This window comes from Oxyura jamaicensis, chromosome 2 (genome assembly GCF_011077185.1).
Source record: "Oxyura jamaicensis isolate SHBP4307 breed ruddy duck chromosome 2, BPBGC_Ojam_1.0, whole genome shotgun sequence".
Taxonomy (NCBI): Eukaryota; Metazoa; Chordata; class Aves; order Anseriformes; family Anatidae; genus Oxyura; species Oxyura jamaicensis.
In genome coordinates this window covers 70,007,744-70,020,243 of record NC_048894.1, presented here as the reverse complement: position 1 = coordinate 70,020,243, position 12,500 = coordinate 70,007,744, and the positions used below count along the sequence as shown (strand labels likewise).

At 37.6% G+C, this 12,500-nt stretch overlaps 1 protein-coding gene and 1 long non-coding RNA gene across 2 annotated transcripts in view; one reads left to right on the top strand and one right to left on the bottom strand.

Moving 5' to 3' along the window:
- LOC118161251 overlaps nt 1–11,561 on the bottom strand; it is a 31,656-nt gene extending 20,095 nt beyond the window's left edge. Inside the window, exon 1 of the long non-coding RNA XR_004747912.1 lies at nt 11,444–11,561. This is a non-coding gene — a long non-coding RNA (uncharacterized LOC118161251). The remainder of the gene's footprint in view (nt 1–11,443) is intronic.
- The window catches only part of FARS2 (phenylalanyl-tRNA synthetase 2, mitochondrial), a 265,221-nt gene that overhangs the window by 25,909 nt on the left and 226,812 nt on the right, over nt 1–12,500 (top strand). The window lies entirely within an intron of this gene.

The following is a 12,500-nucleotide window of genomic DNA, read 5'->3' as shown; positions in this document are numbered from 1 at the left end:
AGAAAAAAGTATTGTGTCTTACAAACAAATTATATACACATATGTATTTGTGTGCATGTGCACACATCTATATATACACATGCATACAAATGGCACGCACGAGTGATTATCCCCTGCAGCAAATGAGTTACCAACTTCTAGATTGTATCTATCTCAAACTAAGGCATGTGGATAAACCGTTAGGGAACTATTCTGTCCTGTCCTTGCTCCATCCCCCAGCTCTACCCAACTAGTGTTCTTCCTTTCCAGATAGTCCTTTGGCTCACAGTGTGTGTGTCTGGGGCTTTTCGCATCATTTCTTCTTTCCTTACAGTTGTTGAAAGTGACGAGAGTGCTTCCATATATTCCAACCAAGATTACAAATTACACATGCTTTGTTTGCAAGAAAAGTAAACAGTTTAATTGTGCTTCCTATTGTCAGGGCTTGCTCTTTAGTTCATGTGTGGTAAAGGTACTTAAATTACCCACTGCTAGTTTCAAGCCATGATTGCTAGTTTGAAGCCATGATTTATTTATTTTTATTATTTGAAACAAGGTCTTCATGTTGGTAGTTGCAGTTGCCAGCCACCTTTGTTACTGTTTGTTTAACCTTCAAGGCCCCATTTCAGGAAAGTATAACAGCCTTACAAACTTACAAGTGTTTGGAAATAATGGCATTTTAAAAATAATTAACATCAAGACTTTTAATTTGCTTTCTGGGCTTGGAAAATTACTAATTTACGTTTCTAAGTTTCTTCTTGTATGCTTACAAAATTAAAATAAAAGGAAAGTTCAGTTTCTGCTTCATCATCCCATTTCAAAAGCTGAAGGCTTTATGTAGAAAGCCAAGAGATATGAGATGCTCTATAAAAATTCAATAATGAAAAAAAAAGGAATTCACAGAGACCTCTGCTTTAATTTTTGACTTTGTTTTCAGAACTGGGAAGAGGACCAATTTTCCTATCCCTAACCTATAATCATTTGGCTTCTTAAAATATTACAAGAAAAAGTATCTTCAGTAGAATAAAATGATTTTTATTTTTTTTCCTCAAATACCACAAAGAAACAAGTTCCTCTTCTTTTCTAAGCATAAACAAACAATCAAACGAAAAAAAAATAGCTGATTTTTCCTTTTCCTATTTTTTTAAAATCTGTTTTGTACCAGTGTGTTGGCACTTGTTGTCCTTCTGAAACTTTATAAGTTCTTTGAAGTAGTACAAGTTACACATGCGCACAGCTGCTTAAACCTGTGAATTAGGATAGAAGACACTTCTATTAAAGTTTATGGTGTGTAGATAAAGGCTTGTGAGATTTTCAATTAACTTGAAGGATTAAAGCATTACAGCTATTGTTCCTGCCCTGTGTGAGGTGAAGAAATTGTAACCTGCTCATTAGATATGGGTAGTATTTAAACAGGAAAACTCATTCTGTTTTCTTAATACTTCTGAAATGAGATTACTAGCTGCTTGTGGATTTTTAATAGGTTCCTAAATAAAAGGAAGAACAACTATTAAGCAGAATCAGCATGCAGGCTACTGCAATAAATAGAGATAAGTATCATGACACTGGAAAGTAGATGTAACAAAATAATACTTATTCTGGTTGGTCATGCATGTGGTATGCATTTCAGGTTCATCCAAGGGCCCCCCAAAACCAGAAGGATTAAATCTTTGGATACTATTGGATCACAGGGCACCTGCCCTGTGAAGAAATGGAAAAAATCTCGTATTTAGTTTACAGAAGGAACACTTTGGTTCTTCAAGACACTCGCTATTCTGCTTTGATCTGCTGAAGAAGTTAAAGAGGTGTTTAATTTCACTCATTATGGAACCACTGGAAAGTATAAATGCTTTGCTGGGTTACTGTCAGATCAAACAGCAATTTACAGATGGGGAACTAGAGACTAAGGAAAGACTGAAGGAGAGGGAAAAGACTTTGCTATAAATAAATATAAAAGACTTAAAGGCTGTGGTCAGATAAGGTAGGATGTTTACAAAGAATAGGAGAAGGGGAGTAAAGGAGGAGCTCACATATACCTATGGCTGTGTACAAACTTGTTGTCTTGAGAGGGAAGAAAAGGGATTATTGAGCATGCTGCATTTGGATTGAAAGGCTGAAAAGAATGAAACATGAGGAAATTTTAGAACTAAATACAGTTTTGGAACATTGGCAACATAGGGGAAAAAAATATGAAAAACACTGTTAAGTAGGGCATTGGAAAAATGTGTGATAGGGGAGATAGAGCAGATTAAAAAGAAGGTAAAGTAAAAAGTGTTTCATATGCTGCAGGAATTTTGGGGGAAGTTAATGAAGACTTTTCCTCTCCTTTTCAAATGGTGTTTGTTGCCTCCGTTCTTTCCTATTCATGCCACCCTGCACTGTCTGCGAACACCCTCTAGATGGTGTTGGGGGATACAGGCATGTTGATTTTCTCCTAACTCTATAAGTTAGGATAGATGTGTTTTTTTTTTTGTTGTTGTTGTTTTTTTTGTTTTGTTTTTTTTTTGTTTTTACAATGTTATTTTTGACAAAGTGTTGGCATAATTGTAGGTGGTGTTTGAGCCAGTGTGTAGATTTAAAGACTTAGATGAGGAAATCAAATACAGTCATGAAGAAAACGGTCTGTTATCCTTTATTGAAAACGTACTGTAGCACGTTATTCCATAGGGAGTTGTGAGCATAAAGCAGAGTATTTCTATGGAACCCATCTCTGATGGGGATTATGTAGGTTTTGACTTTGCTTTTCTCTGGGTTGCATGCCTGTGTTTTTCTAAGGCATGATGTGGTTTCAGAGCTCCACAATTTCCTTTTCTTAGCACAACTAAAAGTTACTGCATCTTCTTTCTGGTAGAATGGAATGAACAGAGTCCTTCAGAGATTTTTAAAATTTCTTTCTGTGATGGGCAAGTAGTTGCACCTGTTCTGTTGTTTGAAACAACAATACAATCTATCGCTCGCAAATGTCTGCTGGCAGAAATGAAGTGCCATTGCAAGAATATTTTTGGTTTGCCATATGTAAGAATGGAATTCATTGTTACTGTTTTGTTCTCTGTTTGTCTTCGAAAACAAAAGTCCTAAAATATTTTTATAAATACTGAAAGGACAGACTTTGAGTAGCCATCCTTTCCCTTGAAAACTGCAAAATATTTTAAAATGTTCTGCAGGATATAAAACGGGCAGCATTGCCTCTTTAATCGTTATTGTGTAGTGAAGGCACACTGATTTGTGTTCTGTGGAGCATACTAAACATGCTGTTGTTGCAAAGGCTTAAGGTTAACCATGCAGTATTACAAATAATGGCAACAAAGAGATTGTACCCTGATAATCTCATAATTATTGCCATATTTTCAAAGAAAGTGAACAGTTTATAAGTACACAGGCTGCCATTTAGGTTATTAGTGAATCTTGAGTGGAAGGCAACATCTTGTGCTTGTGAGGCAGCATGCTATGAGAGAAAGCACACAACACTGCCAACGTCTTACAAGGTTTCCCTTTAGAAAAATGAAATGAGAATTTGGTGTTTCCAGTCCCCATGAGTCCTAATGTCAGAATAACAAAACCAGGCTTCAACTGACGTTGCAACATCCCACCTTGTGCCACCACTAGCTGAGAAGTCCTGCAGGACTTACATTATGACTGACTATAGTTTCCAGATGATTTTCAGTATGTTTTCCTATATATGTCTCGTTTTTAGTGTACTATAATCCATCTTCAGTGAAGGAGTGCAATAAATGGCTATACAATACCTATGCTCTCACAAAGCTTATCTTGTTTTTATGGGTACAGGTATATATGCAGAACCATAGTCCATAGGTTGGATGAACCATAGGTTGGATGGGACCTCTGGAGTTTGTCTAGATCTCAAAGCAGGGTTGACTAGAGTGGGTTGCTCAGGTTGTTGTCCTAGTTAGATTTTGAATATCTCCAAGAATGGAGAATCTGCAGTCTGTGCCAGTTCTTGACCACCCTCACCATATTTTTTTTCCTTAGGCTTAAATGGAATTTCTTGTATTCTAGTTTATGCCCATCACTTCTTCTCTGATTGCTGAATGCTACTGAGGGCTCCATCTTATTTACATCTTCCCATCCAGTATTTATGCACATCAATAAGATCCCCTTTGAGGATGAAAATGCCCAGCTCTCTCAGCCTCTCCTCATATGTGAGATACTGCAGTCTGTTAATCATCTTAGTGGCCCTTTGCTGGCCTTCACTGCCAAGCCCATAGATGGACGCTACTCCTGGTGTGTGTGGTCTTACTAGTACTGAGTTGAGGGGAAGGATCACTTCCTTTGACCTACTGTCAACCATCTTCCTAATGCCATCCAGGGTACTGTTGGCCTTTTTTGCGGCAAGAGCATATTACAGACTTACGGCCAAGTTGTTTTCCATCTGGATCCCCACGTTCTTTTCTGCAAAATTGCTTTCCAGCTCTTCAGACCCCAGTACATAATGATGCATGGCATTGTTTCTCCACAGGTGCAAGATTTTGCTTGTTTCTTCACTGAACTTTGAGGTTCTTGTCAGCCCATTTTTCCAGCCTGTTGTCATCCATCTGAATGACAGCACATTAATCAGGTGTATCACTACTCTTTCCAGTTTTGTACCTGTGAACTTTCTGAGGGTGCACTCTATCCCATCATCTAGGTCATGAATTAAGATGTTGGACAATACTGGATCTTGCATTGACCTCTGGGCTGCACTGCTGATGACTGGCCTCTGTTTGGACTTTTGTGTAGGTGATTGCAACACTTTTAGCCTGGCTGTTCAGCCAGTTTTCAGACCACCTCGCTGTCCACATTTCTAGCCTGTACTTCATCCATTTGTTTATGAGGATGTTACAGAAGACAGTGTCAAAAGCTTTACTACAATCAAGATGCAACAGATCTACTGCTTTCCTCTCGTCTGCCAAGCCAATAGTATCTTTGTGGAAGGCTATCAGATTTATCAAATATGATTTCCCTTCATAAATCCATGCTAACAGCTCCTAATCACCTTCTTGTCGTTCTCTTGTGTTGGAAATGGTTTCCAGGATCCACCACCTTCCCAAGGTTCAAGGTGAAGCTGAGTGGCTTGTAGTTCCTCAGTTTCTCGTTGTCGACCTCCTTTAAGATAGGAGAGACATGTTTTCTGCCACGTCTGTCTTCAGCTAAACTTACCTTGACAAGACCTTTAGATTACAGTTGCCTCTTTTGATGTAATTTGCCTGTTATTTTTGTAAAGACACTTTTAATTTAGAAACTTCAAATACAATAATGCCATTCATTGGATTTAGCTTAACTGTATGTTGATCAAATCTTCACCTTACAGTGGGGTGCAGGTTAAATTAGTACTGAATATAAATAAGGCAGTATGCTAAAAGAAGTGTAATATATCGTGTCATTTTTTTCTCCCTTCCACTTCATTAGTTGGAAGCAGCTCAGGTTAATTGAGAGTGGGAACTCTATTCCAGACTACCACCTTTAGAGAATAATCAGTTTTTCCTGAGAACATCATGAGGAGATTGTTAGGGAAGGAACTCATAAATGCCTGCCTTTGATGCACATGAGAAATCATTTATGCGAGCTAGCAGCTCCCTACCCATCAGTGTGAAACTTAGCAACATTCATTTCGCTCATGGAAGGGGAAGCTTGCACATCAGTAGGAGCAAAACAGGACACCAGTCAACTGAACTGATTTAAGTCATAATTAAAAATAGATTCTTTTAAATCAATAGGCAATCTTGTGTATTTTTTATGTTATTTTCTTGAAAATGTCTGGTTCTCACTGGTTGGCAAAAACTGAAATAAATTGTTTGGTAAATAGCTGTAGTCTGTTACAATAAAGTTAACATTAATTTTGCTCAACATAAGACTATATTATGTGCATTTAAGCAGTTACAGAACCTAACACAATTTTAACCAGTTTCTTAATATTTGTACATTTTTATTTTATAAAATAATACTTGCTATATTTCTTATTTATCAGCTAATGGTCAATTTTCATTGTGGCATGTACAGTTGCATTTGGATGGAAATTTGAATTTGTTTAAAAATACGGAAACCTAATGTTACACACTTTTCCCTGCAAAGCATATTATACATTTGAAACTAATGGAGTAGACTAAACAAAGGCAGTATCTTTAGTAAATGGAGCAGATTGTTTTGGGTATTAGAGCCTTCTAGCTTATTTAATGTATATCGTCTTGAGAAGGAAAAGTACATGTGGTTTTGGTCTGACAAACCCTTCATGATTTTCTTCTGAAAATTCTGTGCATGGAATATGGTGGCATATGATTTTTGAAGTGGCAAAAAGGTGTTTGTATTATCTTCTTCTTTTTTTTTTTTTTTTTTTTTTTTTTGGAGTTACTGTGATCTGTTTTATTATAATTAAGTATTCCTAGTTGTTAGCATGTGCTTGTTCTACTGTGCCAGCAGCTGGTGTCCCCAAGCTTTGTTCTTAATACAGCTTTGCTTTGTTGACAGGTTTAAGAATTTAGGGCACAAAATGTTTTTAGGATCATCTTTATTTTGCCAAAAGAGAAGAAAAAACATGAAGAAGCTTTCTATTAAATGTCTCTCTTATTTTCACTCGTTTCTCTTTGGTTTTGTGCTGTTTGAGTTGAGGACTCTGTGTATGTACAGAGCTTAGAACAGTAAGCTTCAATCCAGGCTTTGATCCAGACTTCTTCCATTCCAATAATATTAATTATTTGCTCTATGTGAACTAAGGAACATACATTTCTTAACATGCCTCAAATATTTAACTAATTCTATCTTGGACAAATACGCCTCAAAGCTTTCTTGCCTGAGAAAGTTTAAGATCTGAAAAAAATTACCCTTTCCCTGTATTCTCAAGCTACTGATGTAGGTATTCAGCACCAGGTGAAGAGAGCCCTTGCACCTTCCCAGAAACAGTCGGGCATCCCCACATTCCCCAGCCCGTGGTGTGGGGCTGCTCCAGTCCTGCAGCCGGTCCCACAGTGTGCAGCGCCCACAAGAGGGAGAAGGGCTGAGGAGCCCCACGCTGGCATGTTTAGGGGCTAGATGCGACCAGTACTCCAAGCCTGTTTCCGGAGTGCGGATCTGGGTCTTTTCTGGCGTTTCTGTGAGGCTGGGACTTCCTGAGGTGAAGGCAGGCTTCGTGGTCCTGGGCACTGGGTGGCCCTCCTTGAACGGGGTTGGACCAGATGAGCTCCAGAGGTCCCTTCCCACCTCAACCCTTCTGTGATTCCCAGCAGCTCTCGGGTAAGGAAACACCTCGATGTGGTTTGGGCCTATGATGCCTGGGCCAGCAGGTGTCTCCTCTTAGGTCTGAGGGTCTCATCCCCATCTGCTGTGGACATATGCCAGAAAAAAGGCTGCAGGTTTGTCTCTTCCCTTTGCATTAGGAGAAAACAAAGCCAAATCTATTTCACACCACCTCAGATGCAGACCCTTGCAGTAGGTCCCCTTCCTAGGATGCGTTGCATGCAGTCAAACCCCAAGATGACCTGACTGTCAGGAGAAATCCATCATGACTGAAGGAAATGGTTGCTGTGAGTGTTGCAGCCTGATTGTCTTCAGTGCTGTTTTACTGGCATATTCTGATGATGAATTAGGCCTAGCATGTGCAGGGACAAATAAAGAATGGAATAAAGTATAAGTATGTGATTCTATGAATCTACCTCAGGATGTGCAGTGTCTAAAAGGTTAATATTGTATGTAATAGTTAATGCAAGTGCTGGCAGCTTACATGCTGAAGTAGCTTCTAAGAAATAGCTGTAAATGTACTTACCTTGCTAACTGTCAAAATCTGATTTCCGTATTTTGGTGAAATTACCAAGTGAGTAAAAATAAGGTATTGGAAGAGGCAAAATTCTTGGTATTTGGGTTTTGTTGTGGGAACACTTTAATCTTTAAATCAGTTTAATAGCAGTATGTAATACCATTTGCTAAAACAGAATATGTATTTCATGCTTATGTTTAGGGAGACTGGTCCATTAAGGATGCCTTAAACTATAGGGTTCCCTAGCCCCATTTTGCTGTTGCAGTGGCCACAACATCTTACAGTTGTACATGTGTGTAGGCAGAAGTTTTGTGTTATGCTGGGGGTGCTAGTGGTCTGCTTTCAAGTGGCTTGCTGTGTTTTGAAAACCAATTTCTCAAATGGGTACCCTCAACATCGCAACTCAGTGTTCAAAAAATATGTTTTTGCACCTTTGTTAACTAGTGCTTTTACTCAGAATGTAATGAAACAGCTGGACAATTGTTAGTTGCTGGAAAGGGGAAGAAGATTATGCAGTTACTAAACTTTCCCCTTCTATATATAGGCACCCCCTTTACCCAAACCTGGGAAGTCTGCAATTTCTGAATTGAGGATTTTTGTCAAAGTTATTTTTTTGTCAGTAAAAAATAATTTTGTCATTCCCCAAGTTGGAAAAATCATCTTCCTTGTGAGATAATTTCTGAATCACTGTGTGTGTGTGTGTTTATGTGTATGTATAGGAACCTGCTGGCATTCATGAGGAATGCTCTGGGGAGGATGAGGACTCGTTTCAAGAATAAGAACTGACTTTGCAGAGTGATACTTAGAAATTTTTCTGCCATGTGGCTTCTTACTACGTTATGTAGGGCTTGCATTTGCTTTGTTTTCTCTACAGTCAGAAAGCCTATAGCTTTGCTGAGTACTTTTATTAAGCCTTCAATAGTTATTTTTTAAAACTTCATGTCTTGCACTGTACATTCAATGCTGATGATACTGGTATAGTGAAATCTGACGTGCAGGAAGAACAGAGCTAATTAAATAAACAGATGCCATTCAGATGGTAAAAGACTGTTCTAAACTAAAAGACTGTTCTAAAAGTACTTGAAAAGGGAAATGAACATTTTTATTGAACAAGTACTTACTCAGCTTTTAATGTAAATTGTTATTATTCTGCAGTGCTACTGCTGCTTCATCATCTGTCAGTGGATCTTTCTAGGGCCAAATCTTTTCAGTCTCAGTAGTGCTGCGGAAGTTAATATCAACTGTTCTGCACAGTTTCTCTATACAAATAATGGAGGACATGAGTCTGATCACTTTCCCTTCATTTTCTCCATATATTTGTCCTTATTGTACTGAAATTTACTTGGTAAATGATGGGCAATAGAAGGCTTTTCATCAAACTTCGAACTACTGAATTGACTTAGGTTATTTTTGTAGGAATTCACTAGGCAGACATACAGAATGAATCTGTATGTCACATAAGGCAAAAAAATATACAGGGTGGTTTCTTCTTTGAAGAAACTGTTCCTTTGCATTATTATGGTTCATTCCACGAAGTGGCAAATTTAATTTAGGAGTATCCATTGCTTACGTTGCAAAGGAAATGAAGAATACTCATGATTTTATGGAGCATACCTTTAAAAAGATAAATGTTTTAGGAGGTTGTCACCTATTTTTTTTTTCTCTTTTATATACAAATCTGCTAAAAGTATATTTCATTTTACATTGCCCTAGTCATGGATTGGAATTCAGAGAGGAAAACAACTTTTCCCATTTTCTGCAAACCCAATTTTAGGTACTTGGAGCATGAACGATGATTTTGCAAGCTGCTGTCTTCATAATGTGCAGAGAAAATAAAGGGTTTCACTTGTACTTAAAATTGTGAGAAAATCTATTTCACATTAAAATTAGTAGATTGTGTCCCACTGCCTTTGCTGTTGCTAGGAAATTCTCACTTGCAGCCAAACCACATGGTTTGAGTTGTCAAGCAACATGACATTTGAGCATGTGAATGACTTAATTTTCACTGGGCTATGCACATGCTTACTGCTCCATAAAAAAGTATTCAAAGAAGCATGGAGGTTCACATAGTACTTGGATAGCTTGAAGTTTGTGCTTATACTCAAATTCCAGTGGAATCATGCATGAGAGTCTAGTCAAAAGTCCCCTAATTAAAAGGCAATTAGAAGACTGTGAGATAACTTTGGGCAGGTCTTACGTTCTTTGGTGTTCCAGTAAGTTTGCAGAATGTACCACTGAAGCCTCATTTTTTTCAGGTACAAAATTAGCTTTATTCAACTTTACATTGGTACCTTCTGTAAGCCCAGAGAAAGGCCTCGTGCAATGAAATGCTGAGCAGAGTGGAGTTAGTTTATGATTTTAATGAAGAGAGTGAAAAATCTCAGCTGATGCCAAGAAAGACTTGGCGGGAAGGAATGGTTGATTAACAAATGGAAATTCAAGGAGAGTTAAGACCCCATGTGACCTGTGAGCAAATGCCCCAAGTGTTACATATATGGGGCAATGCAGTTTAACATCTTTAATGTAAATATCCCCATGACTGTGCTCTTTGTAATTGTAGCATCAATCAAAATCAGATATTTGGAATTTAAGTCAGTGATGGCTTATGTTGTAAGGTATAAAAAAAAGTTTTATTGTTGCTTTTTATGCTAGTTTGTATGAATTTAACTGGTGTTGCTTGTGAATCACAACTGGTGATCTTAAGATGATGTCAGTAAGATTTTTATGCTATACACTCACTATTGTGTTTAATATACAGTACACCAAAAATGTTTTACAGAAAAGAAGTTTATTTACTAACCGTTTAGAGGGTTTTACATTTTTATTGTAGATAGCTTTCATTTCCCTTATCTGTAAATCTAGGCTTTAGTTGTTCCATTGCTTTACGTAGTCCAGAAAGGAAGGTATTTTAGTACACTTTCAAGAAGCCTGTAAGAATTACATGTAGTAAAATTCAGTACCTAAACAAAGTGCTCCTAAGATTTAGTACCTTAAAACTATAGGAAATAAAAACATGTGCTCAGTAGCAAATGAAAGCAAATATTTCCCATATTAAAAATATGTAACATTTTGTAGAGTCATGAGATAGGTTTTTAAAACAGGCTCATGATTTGTAAGGTAACATTGCCTGTCCTTGTCCAAAAGTCAGAATCGTTCCCAGAGAAAAGACATAATTTCTGTGTAAAAATATGAAAAATGGGAGTGGCTGTCTGGTCAGGCTATTTACATAAGATGATTAATTTATACCTGTGAGGGATGAAGTTCATTTGAAGTAATTTAAACATTTAAGAGGATTTGGAAATATGATAGGTTTAATTGGTTTCCAAGAGTCATAGCCGAAATGCTCTGTAAATAAATAAAGATGTTCCAAAAAGATGGATGAATAGGACTTTCAGAAACTCATGTGATACAAAACATGGAATGTAGGTGGTCTCACATGATGGAAAATTTAACATATTCACTTCAGATCTGTATTTGGGTAGGAAATTAATTTAAAAACAGTGTTATCAGTTCTTGTATTTTCTCTGCCTCGCAGCTTTAAAGTGAGTTTATTGGATTACATGTTTTGGGTAATTTATGCCAATTGAGCATTAATAAGGTTTTAAAAATAAAATTACAAAACTAATATGGGAGTTACTCTGAGGGTTAAACATGGTATAAAACATATTCTTCCAACCTAAATATTGCCTAATTCTTGTTCATTATTTCTTTTTGACAGACTAGAAGTTGCATACCTGTGAGTGACCACTTTGCTGCGAGGCAGACACAGAAGTGTGGCCTGATAAACTGCACCTCAGGACTACAGAACTGCCATTAAGTCAATAAGGGTAGGAAGAAGTGCAGATGTGATTTTTCAGATATTACATTAGGTGGACAGTTTCAGCTGTCAGATCCCTGGGGACAGTATGTTTCTGTTGTGCTAAGCCTGAGATTAGCATGCTGTGCAAGATGCCCCTTATTTTCCTTCCAAGGGAATTGTACCCAGGTTTCCTAAAGGGAGTGTCCACAGACTTCTGGTGGGCTGTCTTTTGGGACTCGGTGACACAAGGCTGTAAATATGTTTGAATTGGCTAGCAGTGCTTTGTAGTTTCCACTTTTTTTTTTTTTTTTTTTTTTTTTTTTTCTATCCCAAGTGAAGGCTCTGTACCCAAAAAGCATTAAATCAAGAGTTTGTATTCTGGACTACTAAAAAACCACCCCCCTAGGAGTCTTGTGGATACATCTTACACATACTAGATGCAGAACAACACAGGATGTGTTTATTCTGGCTTGAGGAGACTTGCCACTGATAACAATGGTTTCAAATGAAAGCTTTTTGGAGAGGAATGAGATTATATATATATATATATATATATATATATGCTATTTTTATTGTACTTTCTTGAGTATATTGGGAACCTGCCTGATGAAGATGAAACAAGAATGTGGCCTGGGGAATTTTCTTTAGCAGCCAAGAAGCAATCTGCTTGCCAAGTGACTCCTTTTGTATCCTTGTGTATGCAATTTTAAAAGAAAATAGTCTAGTTAACACAGCTGATCGAGGGAAGGAGAGAAAGGGAAACTTCTATTCTGGAAGTGTTTGAGTTGGATGCCCTTTGTCTGATATTTATATTTCTGATGGAAAGATCAATGGGAAGTCTACGAAGAGAAAAGGAAAAGCGTGATGGAAGGCATAATGGAAATGATTTTGATAGGGTTTTGCTTACATTCTGGCTTCCACTGACCTGGCTTCGTTCAGGGAGGTGTTATATTTGCAAACAGCTATGTATTTTCTTCA